Source organism: Elephantulus edwardii, unplaced genomic scaffold, assembly GCF_000299155.1.
Source record: "Elephantulus edwardii isolate Elephantulus edwardi_28Jun2011 unplaced genomic scaffold, EleEdw1.0 scaffold00007, whole genome shotgun sequence".
NCBI lineage: Eukaryota > Metazoa > Chordata > Mammalia > Macroscelidea > Macroscelididae > Elephantulus > Elephantulus edwardii.
Window position 1 is genome coordinate 25,396,526 of NW_006399757.1, and position 11,714 is coordinate 25,408,239.

General features: G+C 40.1%; 1 pseudogene; it reads left to right on the plus strand.

Annotated features, from left to right (window-relative positions):
* The first annotated feature begins 7,892 nt into the window (after positions 1-7,892).
* On the plus strand, positions 7,893-9,033 carry LOC102869905 (annotated as a pseudogene).
* Positions 9,034-11,714: the final 2,681 nt, after the last annotated feature.

The window sequence follows — 11,714 nt, forward strand, 5'->3', positions numbered from 1 at the left end:
AACAACAACAACAACAACAACATGATTCAAGGATGTGAGATGAAGCCTCAGCATCCTTGGTATTCCAAGGAGCACTCAGGCCATACTTTTCTCAAGACATAGGTTTGTTCTTTTGGCAGACCTTGGGATATTCAGTACCCTTCTCCAACACCACAACTCAAATGTCATCAATTCTTCTTCTGCCATGCTTATTCATTGTCCAGTTCTCAGATGTATAGCATCAGATGTATAGCAGGTGAGTGAAGAAACCATGGCTTGAATCAGGCATATTTTAGTCTTTAAACTAACATCATTACTCTGTAGAACTTTGGAGAGGTCCTTGACAGCTAACTTTCCCAATGCCATACCTTTTCTGATCTCCTGAGTAAAGTGCAATCACTGAAAATTTCAATCTTGTCTCCATTTACCAAGAAATTGCTTATCAGTCCAGTGGTGAAGACTTTTGTCTTCTTAACGTTGAGATGTATTACATATGGAAGGCTGAATAGTCCTTGATCTTCTGCAGCAAACACTTCAAGTCCTCCTCACTTTCAACAAGCAAGGTTGTGTCATCTGCATAATACAGGTTGTTGATGAGTCTTCTTCCAATCCTGATGCCACATTCTTCTTCATAGAGTCCAGATTCTTGAAGGATTTGCTCAGCATATAGATTGAATAGAGATGGAGGAAGGATACAGCTCTGAAACATACATTTTTCTATTCTAAGCCATGCAATGTTCCCTTGCTCCATTTGAATAACAGGTTCTTGGTCTAAGTTTAGATTTTATGTAAGTATAATTGTTATAGAATTACCATTCTTCTCAATGTTAGCAATAATTTGTTATGATCCACAGTTAAACGCTTTTGCATAGTAAATAAAGCACAAATAGACGTTATTCTTATATTCTTTGCTTTCACCCAGGAGCCATCTGACATCACTAACGATATTCCTGGTGTTATGGCCTCTTCTAAACACAACTGGAGCTGCTGTGTCATTGAACTATTTTAGCTGGTTTTGAATGACCTTTAACAATATTTTGCTTGTATGTGATATTAATGATATAGTTGGATAATTTCCATATTCTGTAACATCACTTTTCTTGAAAATGGAAACAAATATGGGTCTCTTCTAGTTAGTTGGCCAGGCAGCTCTCCTCTATATTTCCTGGCATAGACTGTCCAGAGCTACATTTGTTAGTTAAAACATGTTAATTGGTATCCCATCAATTCCTATAGTCTTTTTTTGCTAGTGCCTTTAATGCAGCTTAACCTTCTCTCACCACCATAAGTTCTTTATCATCTACTTCTTCTGGAAATGTTTCAGTATTGACCAATTCTTTTTGTTACAGTGAATCTATATTCCTTTCACCTTCTTTTGATGCTTCCTGACTTATTCAAGATTTCCCCCTTAACATCTCTCAATATTACAACTTGAAGCTTGAATTTGTTTTTCAGTTCTTTTAACTTGAAAAATATCAAGTGAGTTCTTCCTTTTTTATTTTCCAACCCCAGCTTTTTGCACATTCCTTTATGAGTAATAGCAAATATTAACCGCGAAGTCTACGTTGGAAGATAAGCAAGAAGAAAAGAAAGACTACGGTGAAAGGATCTATACTCAACTTTAGACAGGCTTGGCAGATGATATTTCTACATGCATCTTTGGATGTGCTATCAATATTCCATGCATATAACAAAGTCAACAAGGGGCAAAATGATGCAAACTTCTTAACCATAAGCAAACACCTGAGGAAGTGGCTTGCTGGCCCTTGGGCCTCACAACCATAGTCTCAGGGAACATCAAGGCCAATTTTAATTACATAGCCCACAAAGACAATGCTTAATATCCTACTTGTGTAGTTCTATACTCTCGCAGTGACTAAAGTCTCAAAAGCTTGCAAGTGGCTATCGAAGATAACTATTGATTTATTGCAACTATTGATCTCTTCCAACCTGGAGAAAGGAATTGTTTTTATGTGTCATCGAGTCGCTTGTGACTCATAGTGATCCTATGTACAACAGCCCTAAATCCTGCTCTATCCCTTGCCAATCTTATTGTCTCTGACACACCTATCCCCATTGTCCCAGTGACTGAATCAATCCATCTCATCAAGGGTCTTCCTCTCCTGTGCTGTCCCTCCACCCTCCCAAGCATGACATCCCTCTCTAAGGACTAATTCTGCCTTGCAACATGTCCAAAGTATGTCAGACAAAGCTTCATAATCCTTGTCTCCAAGAAGCAGCCTGGCTTCACCCTCTCCAGGATGAACTTGTTTGTTTTCCTAGCAGTTCATGGTGTATTTAATACTCTTCCCCAGCACCACAGCTCAAAGGCATCAACTTTCCTTCTATCATCCCTAGTCATTGTCCATTTTTCTCATGCATAGCAAGTAATTGCAAAGACCATGGCCTGTATCAGGCACACCTTAGTCTCCAGACTGACATTGTTGCTTCTTAGTACCTTGGAGAGGTCTCTGACAGCAGACTTTCCCAATGCAATTGATATTTTAATTTCCTGGCTGCTTGTACCAAGAGTGTTGATTGTAGAGCCAAACAAACTGAAGCTGTAAACAATCTCAATTTCCTCATCATCCATCATGATGCTGCCCATCAGCCCAGTGGTGAGAATTTTTGTTTTCTTGATGTTGAGCTTCAATCCATATTGAAGGATACATTCCTTGACCTTCTGCAGCAAGCACTTCAGGTCCTCCTCAGTTTCAGCAAGAAGAGTTGTATCATCTGCATAATGCAGATTGTTGATGAATCTTCCACCAATCCTGATGCCACATTCCTCCTTGTACAGCCCAGCATCCCAGATGATCTGTTCTGCGTACAGATTGAAAAGGTATGGAGACAGCATACATCTCTGGCAGATGCCCTTCCCAATTTTGAACAATGCAGTGTTTCCTTGCTCTGTTCTGATGACTGCCTCTTGGTCCAAGTATAGGTTTTGCATAAGTACAATCAAATGTTCTGGGATTCCCATTTTTCTCAGAGTCAGCCACAGCTTGTTGTGATCTACACAGTCAAAAGCCTTTGCATAGTCAATGAAGCTCCTCTGGTACTCTCTGCTTTCTGCCAAGATCTATCTAACATTAGCTATAATATCCCTAGTACTATGACCTATTCTAAACCCAGCCCACACATCTGGCAGTTCTCTGTTGACGTGTTGCTCCAGTTATTTTTGGATAATTCTTGGACAATTTTTTTATATTAATGATTATTGTTCAATAATTTCCGCACTCTATCAGGTCACCTTTATTTGGAATGGGAACAAATATTGATCTCTTCCCGTCAGTTGGCCAGTTGCCTGTTCTCCAGATTTCTTGGCATAACTTAGCACATCCTGAGGATATGATCACAGGAAGCAAGATTTCTTTTTTGTATAAGAAACTTTTAATATGGTTTTCCCAGACAAGACAAACTTTCTTTGAAAGTAATGAGAATGAAACACAGTGTATAGAAAAAAACTGAAGAAAAAAAAAAAAGACTGGATGACCTACAAGATGTCAGAGATGGAAGCATTCAAGCTGTGATTGGGTCCCTTCTAGTCTTACAATTCTTGGATTCTATGAAAATGTTTCTGTGCCTCAGTTTGGCCCAGCAGTTCTGAAAATGCTTCCCTTTTAGTGCTCACTACAGTAATGATTTTAACAGTTTTCTGCAAGTTTACAGCAACAAAGATGATTCATTGCAAACATCTGTCAAAGCTATTGCTTTCTGTTCTTTTGATTTATAAAGTCAGAGTTTGAGCTCCTAAACAAACTTCTCTTTTATAAATCCCTTAGAATTTTATACTTTGTAATAATTTTATAAATTTTAAGACTCACATTTTTTCACATATAAACATCTCTAAAATCAGACTATATCTTAAAATCACTTGTAGCCAAGTGGCAGTTAGGTCGTTGTTATTATGCACCATCATGTGGACTATGACTCATAGTGACCCTAGGAACAGCAGATCTGAACCTTGCCCTGTCTTCAGCTATCCTGATGATCTCTAGCATGTGGTCCTCATGCTCATCTATCTTGAGTCCTTTCCTCTTTAGATGGCTCTCCACCTTTCCCAAAATGGTATCTCTTTCCAAGGACTAGTTCCTTCTGACAATATGCCCAAAATATGTGAGAAATTTCACCATTCTTGCCTTTAAAGAGCACCTTGACTGCATTCCCTCCAAGACAGATTTGTTTGTCCTTTTGGCAGTATATGGGTTGGTTAGTCAAGTACTCTCCTCCAATACCACAATTCAAAGGCATCAGTTCTTCTGGCATCCTTATTCATTGTCCAACTTTCAGATACATAACAAACATTTGAAAATACCATGACTTGGATCAGACATACCTTAGTCTTTAAACAGACAATATTGCTTTTTAGCACTTTGGACAGGCTCTTGATGACACTTTTTCCTAATGCAACATATCTTTTGGTTTCTTGACGGTGGCAGTTATGATATAGGTATAATTATCTGCACACATGGCCATAACATGTCATAATTTCAGGTAAATTAAATCCATTGCTAGCTTTATGCATTGAGTTGAGTGCAACTGCTATTCAGAATGACCCACAGAATGGATGTTAGTTTTATGGTATAAAATCTCAGAGATTACTAGATACACTTTTAAAAGAAATACTGTATTATCAGTCCTTTTGACAGCATAATTGATGTGATTGGATGGAAAAAGTATATAAAAAAGCATTGTGCTGCTTCAAATTTCACCCCAAATACTATATAGGGAACACCTAATACAAACAAAATCAGCATTATGCAGATGACACAATCTTGTTGAAACAGAGGAAGACCTGAGGCATTTGCTACAGAAGGTCAAGAAAAGGAGCCTTCAACATGGATTGAAGTTCAACCTCAAGAAACTAAGATTCTCACCACTGGGCCAATTGGCAGCATCATGATAGATGGCAAAGAGCTTGAGATTATTAATGTTTTCAGTTTGCTTAGCTTCACAATCAAAACTCTAGGCACAAGCAGACAGGAAGTCAAAAAGTATGCTGTCAGGGACCTCTCGAGAGTACTGAAAAGCAACAATGTCAGTCTGGAGACTAAGATGCACCTGATCCAATTCATGGCCTTAGCAATTACTTGCTGTGCATCAGAAAACTAGAAAATGACTAGGGATGATAGAAAAAGAATTGATACTTTTGCATTGTGGTGCTGGAGAGGAGTATTAGATATACCATGGTCTGCTAGGAGAACAAACAAGTTCATCCTGGTGAGGGTAAAACCAGGATACTCCTTGGAGGCAAGTGTTCTGTATGACATGCTTTGGGCATGTTGTGAAGAGGGACCAGTCCTTGGAAAGGGACATAATGTTTGGAAGAATTGGGAGGATGGAGGGGACAGTACAAGAGAGAAAGATCCTGGATGAGGTGGATTGACTCAGTAACTGGGTAAATGGGGGTGAGTGTGTTGGAGACGATGAAGTTGGCTCAGGATAGAACAGAGTTCAGAGCTGTTGCACATAGGGTCACTATGAGTTGCAAGCAACTCAACAGCACTTAACAACAACAACAACAACAACAACATAAGCCAGGGGGCTCTGGTGGCTGTAATCTGTAGCTGACTACACTGTTAACTGATGCTGAATGAGTGTCTATAGTCTGTAGAATGTGCCAGAATTTCCAAAGAGAAATATTTTTATTACAATTTACTTTTAGACCCATGATAGAGGGTCATTTTAAGTTAGGACTAACATAACAGTGCTTTGTAGTATCAGCCGGGGAATTTCTGGATGGTGCAAAAAGTTAAGTGAAACTCAGTGGTTGAAATCTACTTAGAGGTGCTTTGGAAGACAGGTCTGGAGATCTGATTCTGAAAATGTCACAACCTTGAAAATTGTGACACACAGCTCTATTCTGGCACATGAGATCTCACGAATTGACTCTACTGCAACTAACAATAAGCAACAAAGACAATATGAGTCAGGCTCTGGTCTAGGGTCTAGGAAACCATGTCATTTTTGTTGTTACGTGCTGTCGAGTTGCTTAAGGCTCATAGTGATCCTATGTACAAGAGCCCTAAACCCTACTCTATCCTGTGTCAACCTTATTGTCTCTAACACACCTGCCCCCATTACTCCAGTTACTGAATCAATCCATCTCACCCACAGACTTTCTCTCTTGTGCTGTTCCCCCACTCTCCCAAACATGATGTCCTTCTCCAAGGACTGGTCCTTCCTTGTAACATGTCCAAAGTATGTCAGATGAAGCTTCAGAATCCTTGTAACTCCAAGGAGCATTCTGGTTTCACCCTCTCTAGGACAAACCAGTTTGTTATCCTAGCAGTCCATGGTATATTCAAAATTCTTTTCCAGCACCACAGCTCAAAGGTATCAATTCTTCCATCATCCCTAGTCATTGTCCACCTCTCTGACACATAGCAAGCAGTTGTGAAGACTATGGCCTGGATCAGGTGCACCTTAGTCTCCAGACAAATATCATTACTCTTCAGTACTCTGGAGAGGAACCTGACAGCTGACTTTCTAAATTCTATTCACCTCTTGATTTCCTGACTGCTGGTACCAAGAATGTCAATTGTGGAGCCAAGTAAACTAAAACTGTTAATAATCTCAATCTTTTCACCATCCATAATGATGCTGCCAGTTGGCCCAGTGGTTAGAATCTTTTTTTCTTGATGTTGAACTTCAATTCTTCACAATCACCTGTTATGCATCAGAGAGTTGGACAATGACCAAGGAGGATAGAAGGAGAATTGATGCCTTTGAGCTGTGGTGCTGGAGAAGAGTATTGAGAATACCATGGACTGCTAGGAAAACAAATAGATTTGCCCTGGAGAGGGTTAAACCGGGTGGCTCCTTGGAGGCAAGGATTCTGAGGCTCCGTCTAACTTACTTTGGACATGTAGTGAGGAGAGACCGGTCCTTAGAGAGGGACATCATGCTTGGGAGGGTGGAGGGACGGCACAGGAGAGGAAGGCCCTCTATGAGGTGGACTGATTCAGTGACTGGGATAATTGGGATGGGAGTGTCAGGGACAGTGCGATTGGCACAGGACAGAGCGGAGTTTAGGGCTGTTGTACATAGGGTCGCTATGAGTCGCAGGCGACTCGACGGCACATAACAACAACAACAACAACAACAACAACAACATGGTCTCTCAAGAAAGAGACCATAGGAAAGAAAAATTAAAGTCCCTGATCGCATGTGACTGACACTCTGTGGATACTTTTAAATGTGGGGGAAGGGATAGAAGTGTTCTCTTTTATCCATTCTATTTCACAAGCACCCACACAACTAGTATTGCCAAAGTAGAGCCCTAGATGAGATGTATGTGCAGAGACTTAGTTTTGGTTGCCAAAGTTTCATGGGAAAGGAGAGTGGTGAATCACGGGACAGTCAAGTAGTTTGGATAATAGTGTAATGGTGGGTGGTGCATGACATTATGCATTTGTCAAAATCTTTTGTTTTTGTTGTTTACCATCAGTGGAAACCAACCCATGGCTGATCCTCCGGTGGGTTTTCAGAGGTAGTTAATTGCATGGGAGGATATTGCCCACACTTCTCCTGCAGAGCAGTTGGTGGGATTCGAACCATGTGTCTTTGGGATTGCAAAGCAGCTTCTTGCAACCAGGCCTCCAGAGCTCCCTGGACAAACACAAAGAGTGAACTTAATTAATCATAATAAATCAATATTGGTTCATCTTGTGTAACAAATGTACCACACTATGCAAGATGCTAAAAATAGGAGAAACTGCGCTGAAGAGAAAGGGAGTCATTCACTGTACGTTCTGTACATTTTTCTTTGTAACTCTAAAACTGCTCTGAAAAACCTTATCTATAAGAAAGAAAGAGGTCGGCCGGCCGGCGCGGGCAGCGCCAGGACCCCGTGGGGGACACTGCAGCCGGAGCCTGGGAGGGGCCGAGCCGCCACCGTCTCAACTAGGATGTCCCGATATGAAGGTGTCAGCTGTGATGCATGTTTAAAAGGAAATTTTCGAGGACGTAGATACAAGTGCTTAATTTGCTAGGATTACGATCTTTGTGCATCTTGTTATGAAAGTGGTGCAACAACAACAAGGCATACAACCAATCACCCAATGCAGTGCATTATTAACCAGGGTAGATTTTGATTTATACTATGGTGGGGAAGCTTTCTCTGTAGAGCAGCCACAGTCTTTTACTTCTCCTTATTGTGGAAAAATGGGCTATACGGAGACATCACTTCAAGAACATGTGACTTCTGAACACGCAGAAACATCAACAGAAGTGATTTGCCCAATTTGTGCAGCATTACCTGGAGGCGATCCTAATCATGTTACGGATGACTTTGCAGCTCATCTTACACTTGAGCCCCTAGAGATTTAGATGAATCGAGTGGTGTTCGACATGTACGAAGAATGTTTCACCCTGGCCGGGGATTAGGAGGCCCTCGTGTGCGCGTAGATCAAACATGCACTTTACTTAGCAGTTCCACTGGTGGACTTTCTTCTTCTCAGAGTTCATATTCTCCAAGCAATAGGGAAGCCATGGATCCTATAGCTGAGCTTTTATCTCAGTTATCAGGAGTGAGACGCTCTGCAGGAGGACAGCTTAACTCTTCTGGCCCTTCCGCTTCTCAGTTACAACTGCAAATGCAGCTGCAGCTGGAACGGCAGCATGCACAGGCAGCACGGCAACAACTGGAGACGGCACGCAACGCAACCCGGCACACTAACACGAGCAGTGTCACCACTACAGTCACACAGTCCACCGCCACAGCCAACACAGCCAGCACAGAAAACAGTCAGCAGACCATCCTGAATTCCCAGTTTCTCTTAAAAAGGTTGAATGATCCTAAGATGTCTGAGACAGAGCGCCAGTGCATGGAAAGCGAGCGAGCAGACCGCAGCCTGTTTGTGCAAGAGCTGCTTCTGTCGACATTAGTGAGTGAAGAGAGCTCGTTCTCAGACGAGGACGAACGGGGGGAGATGGCAGATTTTGGTGCTATGGGCTGTGTAAGATATTATGCTTTTAGATGTTGCTTTAGAAAACCTAAATTTAAAAGAGAGTAATAAAGGAAATGAGCCTCCACCACCTCCTCTTTGAAGACATCCCAATTCGCAGGCAATGTCCTCTGTGCTGTATTTGCCAATAAAAGTGGACAACAACTATCTTGGGTTTGTTTGGTGATTGTAATTTCAGGTCTGTCACTGCTGTTACATTGTGTACATTCAAAAGGAAGAGAGAAAAATATATATGATAATCATTTCCACGTAACTAATTTTTACTTCTAGCAGGTAAATGTAGGTAGCAGTGCAGGGTGAACTCTGCTTCCTGTACCTTGACATGCAAAAGGCTCTCCTAATACTCCACATTCAACCTGAAGAGGAAAATTGAAATCTCTAATGAAGCTGCTGTGTGTATTTATGAATATTAATGAATAAAAACTGCTTGGATGGTTTACCTTAAAAAAAAAAAAAGAAAGAAAGAGACTTAGTTTCTAAGTTTCAAATTGTGTCTTCTTGGGCAAATCATTATTCTGACCAACAAAAATTCTTCAAATAATGAATGGAAATCCAAAATCTCTGTAAATGTTCATTGAAATTAATAAAAAAATTCTTCAAATAAAAAGAAAAAAAAATCTTCAACCAACAGCTGAGAGAATATTTTGTTTATGCACCTCTTAAGGAAGCTCAGTAGCTAAACTACTAACTGAAAAGTGTTAGCTTGAATTCACCAGCCTTGCAGCAGGAAGACGAAACAATCTGTTTCTGTAAAGATTTCAGCCTTGTGCGGTAATTAACCCCCCCAACAAAACCCTATGGAGTAATCTGACTCTGTGTTACAGGGTGGTTGTGTTGGAATCAACTCAAGGGCACATGACAACCCCATTGTAAACCTATCAGGGTGTTATAACAATTAGGAGGGATAATGCAAAAATCCTTTGGAGAGTGTAACAGCCAATTACTACGTTGTTTCTATGGATTTTGTAATTGCATAAGACATTTTGGTTATGAGCTCCCAATAGTTATGTTAAGCAGAAAAATAGGGATCCAAAAGCTAACAATGATTTTTTTATAATTTATACTTTGCACCACCTCATCTGACATAAGCACATTATAAGCTTCGGATCACCCTGAATTCCTAGTGTTTGTTGCTGGTATGAATCATTTAGTAATCTTGTATTACACTTTAATTGCTTTCCTTGTTGAGTTTGTTGTTGTAAAATAATTAATAGTGGGCTTGTTTTGTGCTCGGCATGTGTTTTCCAAGGTGCCTGGTATGAAACGGGTCAGTTGGTGCTCCATAAATACTTGCTTTTGGTTGAATGGGTGCAAGTATTTGTGTAACTGAGGGCATGTGTCCTGTTATCATCAGCCAGAGAAGCAGGGAGGCAGAAAATCTGGAGACAGTCCTTTCTTTGAAAATGCCTGTCATTCTCTCTCTCTCTCCTTTCCCTCCCTCTTGCTTTTTGTGGAATCTGAGATGGCTGACAGGATGTGGGTGTGAATAGATGGATCCAACAGGGACTAGAGCTTTGGGGGTTGCATCTTTCTGTTCTGCTACAGGATTGATCTAAGTAGTGTACAGATGGGGAGTGTATTAGAATATGTGAATTCTGTGGAACATGTTTAAGTGGAACATATGACAGGCAAAGCTCTTGGGAATGTAAAATACAATACAATACAATACAATTAAATAATACTTAAACAAAAATATTAATACAACTGCACTACTATCTTAACATCTTTTCTCTAATTTTCCCATGCCATGAATCTTAATTCATCAGATAGCACAATCTAGCTGAGAAATAGAGAATCCACTGCTATTGACTCCATTCCTACTCATAGTAACCCTTCAGTGAGTTTCTGAGGCTGTAAATCTTTACTTAAGGAGACTGCCTATCTTCTTCCTATGAAGTAGATGGTGCATTTGAATTACTAACTTTCTGGTTATTGTTATGTACCATCAAGTCAGACTAGACCCATAATTGACCCTCTAGAAGGTTTTCAAAGGCTAGAAATTGCGTGGAAGTAGATTATCCATCTTTCTCGCAACACCTTTGGTTAGCAGTAGTAAGTACCATATGCTATACATTCTACTACTACCAGGTAACCTTAGTAAGTAGGAAGTACCTATAAAGTTTAGGTAAAAAAGTAAACTGAGACATATCTAATAGATTTAACAGTTAGGGATGAAAGTAGGAGTGGCATCACTTCCTAAACAACATACCCCTGGAAACTCTATGAACTTTGATAAATGACGATATTTATAGAAAGGCTTCAGGCCTTTTGTTCATAGAGTCGCTATGCAGCGTCATGATCGACTCGACGGCAATCAACAACATTAAACATTAAATTTGCTTGATATGATTTAAAACATTTTTAAATGGAGTCTGTTAAATAGAATGAATGGATTTTCAATGGAATGACATTCATCACTTCATTTCCTTTACTTGATGTAATTACTTTAAATTTTATAATAGTGAACCCAACATATGGTTACAGTTTGTATTATGTCCCATCAAAATACATATTGTAAATTATAACAGCCTTGCTTGTGATTGGAATTTCTTTTGAAGAGGATGCCTTTATTAAATTAATGAGGCAGGAATAATGTAGAGTGTATCTTGAGTTAATATCTTTTTAAAAGTAATTTTTATTGAGGACCTGAAGCCCTTGCTGCAGAAGGTCAGGGACTGCAGCTTCTTATATGGATTGAAGCTCAACATCAAGAAAACAAAGATTCTCACCACTGGGCCAATTGGCAGCATCAGTATGGATGGT